This window comes from Delphinapterus leucas, chromosome 13 (assembly GCF_059928025.1).
Source record: "Delphinapterus leucas isolate spDelLeu-1000000601 "Yukka" chromosome 13, BTC_Dleu_Yukka2, whole genome shotgun sequence".
In the NCBI taxonomy this organism is placed as follows: domain Eukaryota; kingdom Metazoa; phylum Chordata; class Mammalia; order Artiodactyla; family Monodontidae; genus Delphinapterus; species Delphinapterus leucas.
The window spans coordinates 77,619,733-77,634,645 of NC_143141.1; positions in this window are offsets into that span (position 1 = coordinate 77,619,733).

Sequence of the window (14,913 nt, forward strand, 5' to 3'; positions counted from 1 at the left end):
GCAATACTCATATCAGATAAAATACACTTTAAAATAAAGAATGTTACAAGAGACAAGGAAGGACACTACATAATGATCAAGGGATCAATCCAAGAAGAAGATAAAGCAATTATAAATATATATGCACCCAACATAGGAGCACCTCAATACATAAGGGAACTGCTGACAGCCATAAAAAAGGAAACTGACAGTAAGACGATAATAGTGGGGGACTTTAACATCTCACTTACACCAATGGACAGATCATCCAGACAGAAAATTAATAAGGAAACACAAGCTTTAAATGACACAGTAGACCAGATAGATTTAATTGATATTTATAGGACATTCCATCCAAAAACTGCAGATTACACTTTCTTCTCAAATGCACTTGGAACATTCTCAAAGATAGATCACATCTTGGGTCACAAATCAAGCCTTGGTAAATGCAAGAAAATTGAAATCGTATCCAGCATCTTTTCTGACCACAATGCTATGAGATTAGAAATAAATTACAGGAGGAAAAATGTAAAAAACACAAACACATGGAGGCTAAACAATACGTTACTAAATAACCAAGAGATCACTGAAGAAATCAAAGAGGAAATCAAAAAATACCTATCGGCAAAATGACAATGAAAACTGATGATCCAAAACCTATGGGATGCAGCAAAAGCAGTTCTAAGAGAGAAGTTTAGGCAATAAAGTCCTAACTCAGGAAACAAGAAAAATCTCAAATAAACAATCTAACCATACACCTAAAGGAACAAGAGAAAGAAGAAAAAACAAAACCCAAAGTTAGTAGAAGGAAAGAAATCATAAAGATCAGAGCAGAAATAAATGAAATAGAAGAAAAAAAAAGCAACGATCAATAAAACTAAAAGCTGGTTCTTTGAGAAGATGAACAAAACTGATAAACCTTTAGCCCGACTCATCAAGAACAAGAGGGAGTGCACTCAAATCAATAAAATTAGAAATGAAAAAGGAGAAGTTACAATGGACACCACAGAAATACAAAGCATTGTAAGAGACTACTAAAAACAACTCTATGCCAATAAAATGGACAACCTGGAAGAAATGCACTAATTCTTAGAAAGGTACAACCTTCCAAGACTGAACCAGGAAGAAATAGAAAATATGAACAGACCGATCACAAGTAATGAAATTGAAACTGTGATTAAAAATCTGCCAACAAACAGAAGTCCAGGACCAGGTGGCTTCACAGGTGAATTCTATCAAACATTTAGAGAAGAGCTAACACCATCCTTCTCAAACTCTTCCAAAAGACTGCAGAGGAAGGAACACTCTCAAACTCATTCTGTGAGGCCACCATCACCCTGATACCAAAACCAGAAAAAGATACTACAAAAAAAGAAAATTACAGACCAATATCACTGATGAATATAGATGCAAAAATCCTCAACAAAAATACTAGTAAACAGAATCCAGTAACACATTAAAAGGATCATACACCATGATCAGGTAGGATTTATCCCAGGGATGCAAGGATTCTTCAATATACACAAATCAATCAATGTGATACACCATATTAACAAATTGAAGAATAGAAACCATATGATCATCTCAATAGATGCAGGAAAAGCTTTTGACAAAATTCAACACCCTTTTATTATAAAAACTCTCCAGAAAGTGGGCATAGAGGGAACCTACCTCAATGTAATAAAAGTATATGCAGCAAACCCACAGCAAACCTCATTCTCAATGGTGAAAAACTGAAAGCATTTCCTCTAAGATCAAAAACAAGACAAGGGGCTTCCCTGGTGGCGCAGTGGTTGAGAGTCCGCCTGCCGATGCAGGGGACACGGGTTCGTGGCCCGGTCCGGGAAGATCCCACATGCCGCAGAGCGGCTGGGCCCATGAGCCGTGGCCGCTGAGCCTGCGCATCCGGAGCCTGTGCTCCGCAACGGGAGAGGCCACAACAGTGAGAGGCCCGCGTAATGCAAAAAAAAAAAACAAGACAAGGATGTCCACTCTTGACACTATTATTCAACATAGTTTTGGAAGTCCTAGCCATGGCAATCAGAGGAGAAAAAGAAATAAAAGGAATCCAACTTGGAAAAGAAGTAAAACTGTCACTGTTTGCAGATGACATGATTCTATACATAGAGAATCCTACAGATGCCACCAGAAAACTACTAGAGCTAATCAATGAATTTGGTAAAGTTACAGGATACAAAATTAATGCACAGAAATCTCTTGCATTCCTATACACTAACAACAAAAGATTAGGAAGAGAAATTAAGGAAACAATCCCATTCACCATTGCAAGAAAAAGAATGATATACCTAGGAATAAACCAACCAAAGGAGGTAAAAGACCTGTACTCAGAAAACTATAAGACACTGATGAAAGAATTCATAGATGACACAAACAGATGGAGAGATATACCATGTTCTTGGATTGGAAGAATCAATATTGTGAAAATGACTGTGCTACACAGAGCAATCTACAGATTCAATGCAATCCCTATCAAATTACCAATGGCATGTTTTACAGAACTAGAACAAAAAATCTTAAAATTTGTATGGAGACATAAAAGACCCTGAATAGCCAAAGCAGTTTTGAGGGAAAAAAACCAAGCTGGAGTAATCAGACTCCATGACTTCAGACTATGCTATAAAGCTACAGTAATCAAGACAATATGGTACTAGCACAAAAACAGAAATATCGATCAACGGAACAGGATAGAAAGCCCACAGATAAACCCATGCACCTATGGTCAGCTAATCTATGACAAAGGAGGCAAGGATATACAATGGAGAAAAGACAGCCTCTTCAATAAGTGGTGCTGGGAAAACTGGACAGCTACAATAATGTAATTAGAACACTCCCTTACACCATACACAAAAATAAACTCAAGATGGATTAAAGACCTAAATGTAAGACTGGATACTGTAAAACTCTTAGAGGAAAACCTAGGAAGAACACTCTTTGACATAAATCACAGCAAAATCTTTTTTGACCCACCCCCTAGAGTAATGGAAGTAAAAACAAAAGTAAACAAATGGGACCTAATGAAACTTAAAAGCTTTTGCACAGCAAAGGAAACTATGAACAAGACGAGAAGACAGCCCTCAGAATGGGAGAAAATATTTGGAAATGAATCAACGGGCAAAGGATTAATATCCAAAATATATAAACAGCTCATGCAGCTCAATATTAAAAAAAACAAACAACCCAATCAAGAAATGAGCAGAAGACCTAAATAGACATTTCTCCAAAGAAGACCTACAGATGGCCAAGAGGAACATGAAAAGCACTCTATCAGTAATTATTAGAGAAAGGCAAATCAAAACTGCAATGAGGTATCACCTCACACCTGTCAGAATGGCCACCACCAGAAAATCTACAAACAACAAATACAGGAGAGGGTGTGGAGAAAAGGGGACTCTCTTGCACTGTTGGTGGGAATGTAATTGATACAGCCACTATGGAGAACAGTATGGAGGTGCCTTAAAAAACTAAAAATAGAATTACCATATGACCCAGCAATCCCACTACTGGGCATATACCCAGAGAAAACCATAATTCAAAAAGACACTTGCACCCCAATGTTCATTGCAGCACTATTTACAATAGCCAGGTCATGGAAGCGACCTAAATGCTCATTGACAGATGAATGGATAAAGAAGAAGTGGTACATATATATAATGGAATATTGCATACCCATAAAAAGGGACGAAATTGGGTCATTTGCAGAGACGTAGATGGACCTAGAGACTGTCATACAGAGTGAAGTATATCAGAAAGAGAAAAACAAATATTGTATATTAACACATATAGGTGGAATCTAGAAAAATGCTACAAATGAACTGCTTTGCAAGGCAGAAATAGAGACACAGATGTAGAGAACAAATGTATGGACACCTGGGGGGAAAGCGGGGAGGGGGCTGGTGGTGGTGGGATGAATTGGGAGATTGGGATTGACATATATACAGTAATATGTATAAAATAGATAACTGATAAGAACCTGCTGTATTAAAAAGAATAAAAGAAAATTCAAAAAAATAAAAATAAAATAAAATGATCAGTGGTTGCCAGGGGCTCTGGGGGAGTGAGGAACAGAAGAGCACAGAGGATTTTTAGGACAGTGAAAATACTCTGTATTATATTGTACATGTCATTATACATGTGTCCAAACCCATAGAATATACAACACCAAGAATCCAAGAGTGAACGTGCGCGCACACACACACACACACACACTCACACACACACACATATTTGGTCCATCAAACAAATGCTTTGTGGGACAAACATTAGGGACAGTTTAAGGAAATTAGTTCAATAAATTGTTTTTTGATAGTCTTCGAAGTGTCTTTCGGCTGAATAATCCTGAGAATCATTCAGAAGATGGAAAAATCTTAAGGGCACGGATGCTTAGTCTTTAAAATGAGTGTTAGGAACTAACAGTGGCAATAAAAATAATGTAGTGATATGTAAAAATGGCACGCAGCCTAACTTAGTCATGAAGCCACCCTCCTCGCACAAGGTACATTAGTCTCCACGTCAGTTTTGCTATTGAGTACCTTCATAGAAATGCATGCAATGTAATGGAAATGTACCTGTACATTATTATACAAGTCTTCTGAATATAAATAATGTAGGAGGCCTGTTCCTTGCAAAAGATGTGTTAGAAGATGAAAACCATAAGCAGATTTCTAGTGATAGGTATTGGATATGCTCTAGACAGCATCAAGCTTTAACACAGGTGTGAATTTAAGCGTGGATGTGCTCACACACATACACATACTCTTTTAACAGCACTGGATTTGGCCCTGGTTTTATTTTGTTTTGTTTTCTTCCTTTTTCTTTTCTATTCCTCAGTGACTCTCTACAGAATCTGTAATGTAAGTGTTCTTTGTACATGATATTGTATGCAAGGTTCCCCTGAAAATTAATAAGGCTGTCTCCAACTCACAGCCCAATTTGCATACTTCTCCCTTACCAGTTAGTTTTTGATTTTCCTGTATCTCTTTATCTTCAGGCTATAGCTGAATGGTTCTTCTGCCAAATCCCAAATCAGCCTTTCACATGGATCTCACATAATCCTCTTCTTTAATTCTGGACCTTGTATTTTGGGTATTTACTCCTATAAGGTTCATATGATTATTTTATAGTCCCTTTCCTTTTAAATATAAAATGTATGTGTCAAATTAATTTGATAAGCCATTGCTAATGGCTTAACAGAACCAGAATTCTATAATGACAATCAGGATTATAACCAAGAGCTTTCCAGTAAAGCTAAAGTACTAACCTTGTAAGAGTATAATATTAAGCCAAATCTAATTGAGTAAAACGTTGAATTGATAAATATTGGTCTCTTTTTAAATTGCTGGGACTGTCTCTGAAAAGAACGTGGTGAGAGGAACACCTCTTTCTCCTTCATGACCTGAAATAACTGAAGTCTTTGCTGCATGGACAAATAGAATAACACCTGCTGAGGATAGGCTTCCAATATACTCTCTCTCTTCTTGGAATAACTCTCATTTCCCAAGAAAGCTCTATTGCATATCATTAGTTAATAGTATTTACAGGACTATTATTTAGTAACTCATGATTTTGAGATTGGGGTTAGCAGTGCCTTTTAACCAATAAAGGGTACATCAATTCCCCTGCAAAGCATAGATTCAGCTCATAGGAATTTCATGGTCCTTGGCCTGTCCCAAGATTCTGAAAACTTCTTCCTTACATAAAACCTGTCTTCCCTTTTTAATTGCAAAAATATCCTGGGATGGGTAGCATGCATATAATTATCTTTCTAGTCAGAAGAATGAGAAAGCTCAAATACTTTACTCTCTTAGATTAAATCAAATGCACTTTGGATGCCAAAGCAATATCTTTCAGAAAGCCATGATCAAAATTTTGAATTGTCTCCAAAGGCAGATTGAAGAAAAAAAGTAAGATCTTTACATTTTAAAGTTGCTACTGGGTATTGTTGGAGAAGAGTGGTAAAGGGAATGAAGATCCTTTTGTAACAGATCACATCTCACGTGTCAACGGGCACAGAAAGGCCATGTGTGAGCAGCATGAAATAAAGGAGAACAGTCCTGCTCTGTACAGATGACACATATGTGTAAAGTGCTACCTCTGCAGTGAGTCTGAGCAGCTGAACAGACTAGGTGGCAGTTAAGAAAATGTTTATCTTGTAGCTGGATTTTTACTTTTCTGTCTCAGAAAATGCAAGGTTTGTCTTTGGAAGTGGTGTCTGTGTTTGACTCAATAGTTACTATTTGGATGATTAAGAAGAGTGAGCAATCATCTCTGCACCTCACACTAATGGGGAGACATCACAGGGTCCAGAGTGGTACTGAATGCCAAGTTTATCCTAGCTTGTTCTCTAGACATTCTCCTCTTCCCTATTTATTCTGTGGTACTGTTGTAGTATGAATTACTTATGCTTTGGAAAATGTACTAAAGCAAATCAGTACACAGGTTTTCTCAGTGAAGGGAGAATTGGTTGGCTTGTAGAGTCAGAAAAGCCCACTCCGATAAACGACTGGGGTTTCTCTGAATGGAGGAGGGATTTGCATTGTTCAGGTGTGAACAAGAGACACTCTCCAGGAAGGTAATGGATCTCAGGACAATGGGAGTAAGCCAGAAACCGGACTGTGTCTATAAGACAAGTCACGTGAAAGGTGCCGTTTTCTTGTGCTGATATTGTGGCGCCTCTGGACTGGAAGGTAGTCCCATGCAGCATGCGGTTCTTATTTTGAAATATTCCTTAATACATTGCCAATTCCTTCTGTTACCCAAATTCCCTAGTAAAATCAGTATATCCATAGAAATTGGTGATTGTATTGAGAGAAATAAACACTGGGCACTTAAAGAGAGCACAGCCCGCCCTGTGTCCTTCTTTCCTGATTTTGAAGTCTGTGAGGAAGGAGAGACATCTTGTTGAAGAACTGTGATAGAGTGGTTCTAGGTGGTTGCCAAGATGAGTAACCCCAAAGAATCTGGGCAAAGTATGCCTTCAGAAGCTCACAACAGAGATGCACATCAGCCCAAGTATACAACTCGGGGGCTGAAGGAAGACAACTCCTTTTCTCAAATGCCTTATAGGAAATGTACCCTTGCCACCAAGATTATATTATATAATATAATCATATATATAAAACTTTTTGGCCAACCCAGTGCTTTCCTACACACTTAAAAAGGAGTGACAGCAGTATTTAGCCTTTTATTAAATGTCTGTTGCAGATGTGATGAATTCTCATTCATTACTGCCTTTGAGAAATATTGAGATGTGCAAGATGATTTTTCCTCTTTAAAAAGTCCTGAGATGGGGGTGCTTTGGGGGATCTGCACTGATTTCCCCTATTGGCTTATCTGTTGCTATCAGCTCTCAGACTCACTTCTTTCTAAACAGTAGTCATGCCCCTACAGATCTATTTTGTTCTGTCTAATCTATTGGTTTTAATCAGGTATGAACTAGAAGACCATTCATAGTGAACTAGAATAAGAGAAAAAGATATTGTTAAGTTGTGCCTAAACAGATTATTTATGAGTAAAAAGCAAATCAGTTATTAGTTTGGATATCAGCTTCTCTGGGCAGGTACCTCTGACTCCCTGGAGCTCCCCTAACATTCCTGCTTGATCTCCTTGAATCTCTTAACTCTGTGCACTATGTCCATCTTTTTCTTGATGATCTCTGTTCCTAGATCCTATGTTCCTTGAATATCAGTATTGGGCCTGTTTTGATCATTACTGATCCCCATCAATTATTAAGTAGCCTGACAAAGTATAGGTTTTCAGTGATGTTCTTAGGTGAAAGAAATGAATGAAACATCAATTATCATCTCCTATTCATGAGAGATAAGAAATATAACATTTAAAAATTTATGTCCTCCATATCACTCCTATCTCCATCCCACATATCCATATGCTCACCAAAAATAAACAAAATTACTTAAAGTTCCCACTTCTGTACATTGGAATCACCAAGAGCACTCTACAAACTTCCATTTCTGGGCTCCTGCAAAACAGCAGTTTAATAACATCTCTGTGAATGTGGCCTGTGAAGTCCTTTTATTTCTTTATATATTATTTATTCATTTATATATTATTTTAATGCTACCAGGTAATTAAAATGTGTGGTCAGGATTGCCAACCACACCACTTTGGTTTACTGATTTTTATGCTCATCACCATGTATTTTTGTAGGCACTGTTTTTATTATTTTATCATGAGTTCTTTTACTCAGTTTATTTGAATTTTTTTTTTTTAAGAAGAGACTGCAAATGAAATACTTTAAAACTTTTCCATGTTCGATTTTTTTTTTTGGTTCCCACAAAGTACAAATGAAAATTTAGCTAAATATACAGGGTAGTTATTGGGTACAAACAATTTTCCCCTCATCAATTTATGGAAGTCCCACTTACTTCTAGAATTTACTGACACTGAGGAGAAATATATCAAAGCAGTTGCTACATTTTCATAAATAACTCCTTTAGCTTAACAAATGTAATATCTCCTTGAATGTCTTTAAAAACAGGAATTGGATAATTTATAAAATTCCTTTGATAAAATAACTTTGCTTCTTTTTCATTTTAATTCTTTGCAGAGTGTGGCATTTGAACTCTTTCTTCAAATTGGTTGCCTACTTTTAAACTACGGAATGTTTTCATGTGTCTGTCAGTTTTTCTCAGCAGGGATTGTTTGTCCAATATTGGGATTTAGCATGGGTTCTTTCAGAAGTTGTGTGAGTTCCTATCAAATCTCTTAAGCCCCAATGAAGGGGTAGAGTTTAAGCCAACTACAGACTTTCTTTGTAAATGTGAGTTCCAGGTGCTCACTGAGAGGAGGAAATAAGCTACAGTGGGAGGCTGCTTGACCAGAGAATCACTGCTGGGCCAGAGAGATTATTTCCTTGTGTACCAAGGAGACTTAGTAGCTCTTTTAGAAGCTACCTACAGTTTGCACCTGTGGTCTCAGGAGAAGTCAGGACTCATAGGAGCACATGACTCTTTTGTTTGGAAAACACCTTAATGGGCATTGTGCTAGGTGGTGCAGTTCCTCTTGGTGGAAGAGACTGACAAAAAAGGTGACTAGCTCTGTATAGCAGAGTAACGGGAATTAGAGTTGTTCACTGGAGGATCAAAAAGAGGCAAGGACCATGGAAAAAAGAATGGGTTTGGGAAGAAGAAGGAGCCCTCAGTCTGTCTGGGTAGCCTAGGAAATTCAATATAGTTATGCCTAACCTTTAATTTTAAGTTGTTCACTGTTATTTGATGTGGTATAGAACTCTTTGGTTATGCTTAAATCTTCAGAAGTCATCTGTTACAAATTGTGGGGTTGTATTAGTGGTGCTTTAGAGAATAGAGACTGTAGTCGGGACTGGAGTGGCCATTCAGAGGGCCTGTGGCATAAGAGCCAACCATGGAAACAAAATTTTCTCCACCCCCAGGTACCTTCCAAAATATTGGGAAGGATATTGGACTGTACATAGTACAGTATTAGTATACGGGAGTCATTTTTATTTCCATTAAAGAGAAAGTTCTGGAAGAATTGGAGACAAAAGATTATGCTTGACTGTGGAAGTGGAAATGACTCAACTCTTTAACTTTTGTAAGTACTCTAAACAATCGCCATGATGCTCCCACTTCACCTAGGATGTTGTTAGGGCCAAGGGTAAGCTAGGGCTAAGTCTTCAGTCACTTGAATCTTCAGGAGGACCCAAGGCTCAAGACTATACTTCAACTGATAACTCTCAGACTCCTTGGTTGCTGTCAGCCCCTGCCATTTTGATTTAGGAGGTATAAGTATGGTTCCTATGGGGACTCCATCCACTCTCCCTGGATACACTTCTTATTCAGATGTTTCAGGATTTGCAGTGTTCATCATAAACTTTTATCTGTTGTAAGCGATAATGTGTCTTACGGGAATTTCTTAACCTTTCTCTAATGGAACTCTCCCATATTTACAATTTTATTTTATGCTTTATTTTATATTCCTCTGAATCCAAGAAGGTAACTGGATAACCCAATTTCGCTCTCGTACATTTAGATGACTTCTTCATGTTTTCATGAAGGGAGTTTCAAAACTCTTTTTACTTGATTGTTTTAAAAAATGACTTTCTCTTAAATGCAAACAGGAAATATTACACCTATTGTGCTATTTAATTTGTTTGTCATCCTTAATGCTTGGAATAGAAATATGAAACATTAAGATACTGATGAATTTATTCTGGTGAGAGATTGGTAAATTATTTGTTTCCTATTGCTGCTATAGCAATGACCACTAACTTAGTATATTAACTTACTGTTGTGGAGGTCAGAAGTCTAAAATGGGTCAGCAGGGCTGTGTTCCTTCTGTAGCTTCTAGATAGGAATCCCTTGCCTTGTCTTTTCTAGCTTGAAGAGGCCCCCTGTGTTCCTTGGCTTGTAGTCCCTCCTCCCCTCTTTAAAGACAGTATCATAGCATCTTCAAATCTCTGTCTCTCTCTGTTTTTCTCTCTCCTTTTATTGGCCTCTACTTTTGTTATCACATCTCCTTCTCTGTCTGTGACCCTCCTGGCTTGCTCTCATAAGCACCCTCATGTTTATATTGTGCACACCTGGGTAATACAAGATAATCTTCCCATTTCAAGATCCTTAACTTGATCACATCTGCAAAGTCCCTTTTGCCATGTAGGGTAACATATTCACAGTTTCCGGGGATTAGCACGTGGACGTCTTTGGGGTGCTATTATTCTGTCTACCAAAGTGAAGGAAAACTTCACTACCTGCATGCAGATATTAGGACAGCTGTTGAGGCTTGCCGTGAATGGAGAATCCTACCTAGGTATTAAATTATTGGACTTAAAAATTACTCCAAGGAATAACTCCAGTTCCAGGGAGCCAGTTGACACCACATAATAAGGATGTGCTTCCCCAAAAAGATAAGGAATCATTTTGCAAAGACACTATGCTTTCTCTTACTTCTGTCTTCAAAGATCCAGTTTTTTCCACATAGAATGTTTTACTGTATCCCCATTTTTCTACTCATCCTTCAGATCTTAATGTTAATTAATGTTGAAGCATTGTCAGATGGAGTTTTGCAGGCCTGATGATTTTGGACTACACTTTGTATGTTGGTACCTCATAGTCTCTGGAGTTGCTCACTGAGTAATTTTAGATGACTAATAACTTCATAATTAGATAAATAATTGATATGGTTCAATTATCTTCTACTTTACAACTTTATTAATATTCTTGTTTAAGCTGTAGATGTCTTTCTGCCCTTTAGCTCCCTGGGAGAAAACATACCCTCCACGGATTTGGGGAAACATGATGGAGAACCTCTGCCAGAGTTCAGGATATGTAAATTAGCCATCTTGTTCCAAGGCATTAGCAGCTGTGGTTTTTATTTATTAATAAGATGGGCAGTATTTGCTGTAGGAGAGTGAAACCAAATGAATGGATTTGGTGTTTATGTTGTTTAAAATCAATTTATTATGCAAGGATTATCAACCAAAGTAGTTGAGCTGCCCAGAAGGGATACGGAAGTCTGCTGGCTTTGGTGGTTTCTTTGTGTCTCTAGACTATGCATGGGAGTGTGTCCTTGCATTCTTCTCTTGTGAGCTAGACTATAGTTAATAGGTAAAATTAATAAGTCACTGAAATATTATCAGTTGAAATAATGAGTGAAAGTACTTTGAAGATGCAAAATATATTTTTATTATTACCTATCACAAGGTTAATAAGACAGTAAGTATACAGTTGCTTGATTAACAGGAAAAGCAATGTAGAAACATTAAATTATAGAAAACTGTATATATAGCTGGCATTAAGTAGTGGAAAACAGTAGTTGGGAAATGGGTGAAGGTGGTTAAAAAGTACAAACTTCCAGTTATAAGATAAATAAGTCCTGAGGATGTAATGTACAGCATGATAACTACAGTTAACAACATTCTATGGTATATTTGAAAGTTGCTGAGAGAGTAGATCTTAAAAGTTGTTGTCACAAGAAAAAAAGTGAAACAATGTGTGGTGATGAATGTTAATTAAATTTATTGTGGTAATCATTCACTATATATACATATATCAATTCATTATGGTGAACACCTAAAACAAATATAATATGTCAATTATATCTCAATAAAAAAAGAATTAGCACATTTCAGTGCTAGAAAGAAAAATAACTAATTTCTCTTAAAGGTACTATCTTAAAGTCCATTTTATCAATCATAGTTTTTATATATTTAAAATTATTATCTGTATAGCACACCACAATCTTATTTTAAAAAAGAAAGCATACTTTCTACTTTTTCTGGCTTACCTTGGACAGAATTTTTTTGGAAAGGTCTATGTGTATGTATTTTCTAAGATTTTATATATATATATATATAATATATATATATATATATATAAATTTAAAAATAAATTTAGGAAGTAACTATCACAAACAGAAAAACCATTGCTACTTTACTGCAGAACTTTTAAGAAAAAAAATCAACATTTGCTTTGAATATTTCTTAATGAATTAGTTTCACGGACTTAGCACAAAAGTATATAAGAAACAATGTATATATCCACTCTCTTGATTCAAATTATATTAGTCCAGAGAGATCTAATTAGCTGATTATTGGTTTAGATTATAGAGCTCTAAGAGATAGACCCTATGATATTTCTCTAGAACTTTAAACTGTTTATAGGCAGATGTTTTCAAGTAATCAAGATACATGCCATGTTTCCATATATACCAGTGTAAGTTTGTTTTATGATAGCATGACTTCTTTGTGCTTTATATGCATTGGAAACTACACTAGCTTGGGCAAAGTTTGCAATTTAACAATAAAATGAAGTGGTCAGAAACACATGGTACAGACAATGCTCAGGAACGGGAAAGATTTAAAAGGAGAAAATTTTCACCAAGAGTCATTGTGGGCTCTTTAATTTACTGCTGAAAATGGCATTCCTTGAATTTGACATTCAATTAAGATAATGAAGCAAAATGGTAGATATTATTTTTGGTGTCTGAATGTTTGTTGTAGATGTCAGTTTAACAAACAAATAAGTGTGGAGAAGATCAATACTCCCTGATTAGAAACAAGTTGGCCTGTACAGAGAGACATGGGCATGCGAACGGTGAGCTTGTTATCAAAGGCCACTCATCAGAAGGCCGTGACTCTCTACTGGTTGGAGACATTTCAAATCATTTGGAGCAAAGATTCTCCCTGACTCCTCACTCTGGTTCCATTTTAACTTTTAATCGATCAGATGATTTCTGATTAGTCGGAAACTTAAGAACTCTCTACAGCCATGAGAGCAAATGTAGATAATCAGTGATCAGTGACCCTGTTAAATGAATGACTTATTAATACCTTAGGCAAGTGCAGTGAGGCAGAGACCAACTGAATCCAGCAGTGATAGCTGGTTGCTCAGTGAAGTCATATAACCATACAGCCTGTGCTCTTGCTGGCCGTGGGAGAGGGGTAGAAGCTGACCCCGCCAAGGATGTCTCAAACTTCACACATGGGAAGTCCTCTCTCTCCACTTCGTATCTTTTCTTAAAAAAAATTTATTATAGTATAGTTGATTTACAATGTTGTGTTAATTTCAGGTGTACAGTAATGTCAATCCATTATACACATACATCTATCCACTCTTTTTTAGATTCTTTTCCCATATAGGTCATTACAGAGTATTGAGTAGAGTTCCCTGTGCTATACAGTAGGTCCTTATTAGTTATCTATTTTATATATAATAGTGTGTATATGTCAATCCCAATCTCCCAATTTATCCCCCGCCCTTGTTTTCCCCCTGGTAATGGAAATTTTCTTGATTCTCACTTCTGGAAGACTTAACGAATTTGAAAGTGTTTATCTTCTTAAGTGGGTTGAGAATAAGGTCATCAAAACATATAAATATGGCTCTAAGTCCATTGCCTTCTGGCATGGAGGGATGGTGGTGATGCTGAGTGTCAAGTTTGACACGTTGGGTTTTATAGAAGCGGAAATCAGTAGTTATCACTAGTGATCCCAAGCAAGAGGAAGGGGTAGGGACATGTATTAGAGGCGCTGTCTACACAAAACGTGGCCTTTCCAGCTCATCCTCATTGCCTCCAATCTTCTCCTCTGTACCGACCTCCTTTCAGTGCCCTTTTATGTGGGCGTATGATTTTAAGACTTGGAGAGGGACTTGATCTCCCTAATCCGTCTGTAAGGGGGAACAATAATACAACTTTCATTCTTAAAGGAATTGATGGGATCATTAAATAAGTTGATACTCTAAAACAATGTGTGCTCAGATTTGGGTAGTCGAAACTACATGTTTTTCAAGATGATTTCATGTAATGCTATCATACTTGCCATGAGAACCATAATACTTCTTTTTCTTCAAGGAAGTAATTTTAAAACTGCCCCAATCCAGTGCTTGTTGCATATTCAATGAGTAAAAATGATTAGAAATGTAGGGCTAATCCTGTAAGAGAAATATGTCACTCTTGCTAGCAAGACTACAAGTGTGACTCTCTCCCTCCCACAGGCAGAGACTGAGGAGAGGTACTGCATTCTGTTAAGTCATAAACTATAATTTCAAAGTTTAAATTAAATCATTTGCAATAAAAAAGGAAGCATTAAATTAAGTCTGAGGTGGACGCGTAGAGACCTGCACTGAATAGTTTTGCTTACAAAAATGAAAGTGTTTTTGTTTGGTTTCATCTTTTCTTTGTTTACTTTGACAGGAATGGGGAAGAGTGAGCCAGTGGGGAAAAAAGGGAGAGGAGAGATTGGGTGAGTAACTTAGCTGTAGGGGAAAATGCTCAGGAGGACAGGGAGACATGTATTGTTTCCTGTGAAATCTTTGGAGTTGTTAAATAGAAGCCTGCTTTGTCTCCCCAAGGCAGAATAAGCTCCCCACCCTAAAGAATTAAATGTTATTGTGTGTTTGCACATGCGTGAGAGCATAAGGGGGGTGGCTAGGAGAGAAGATA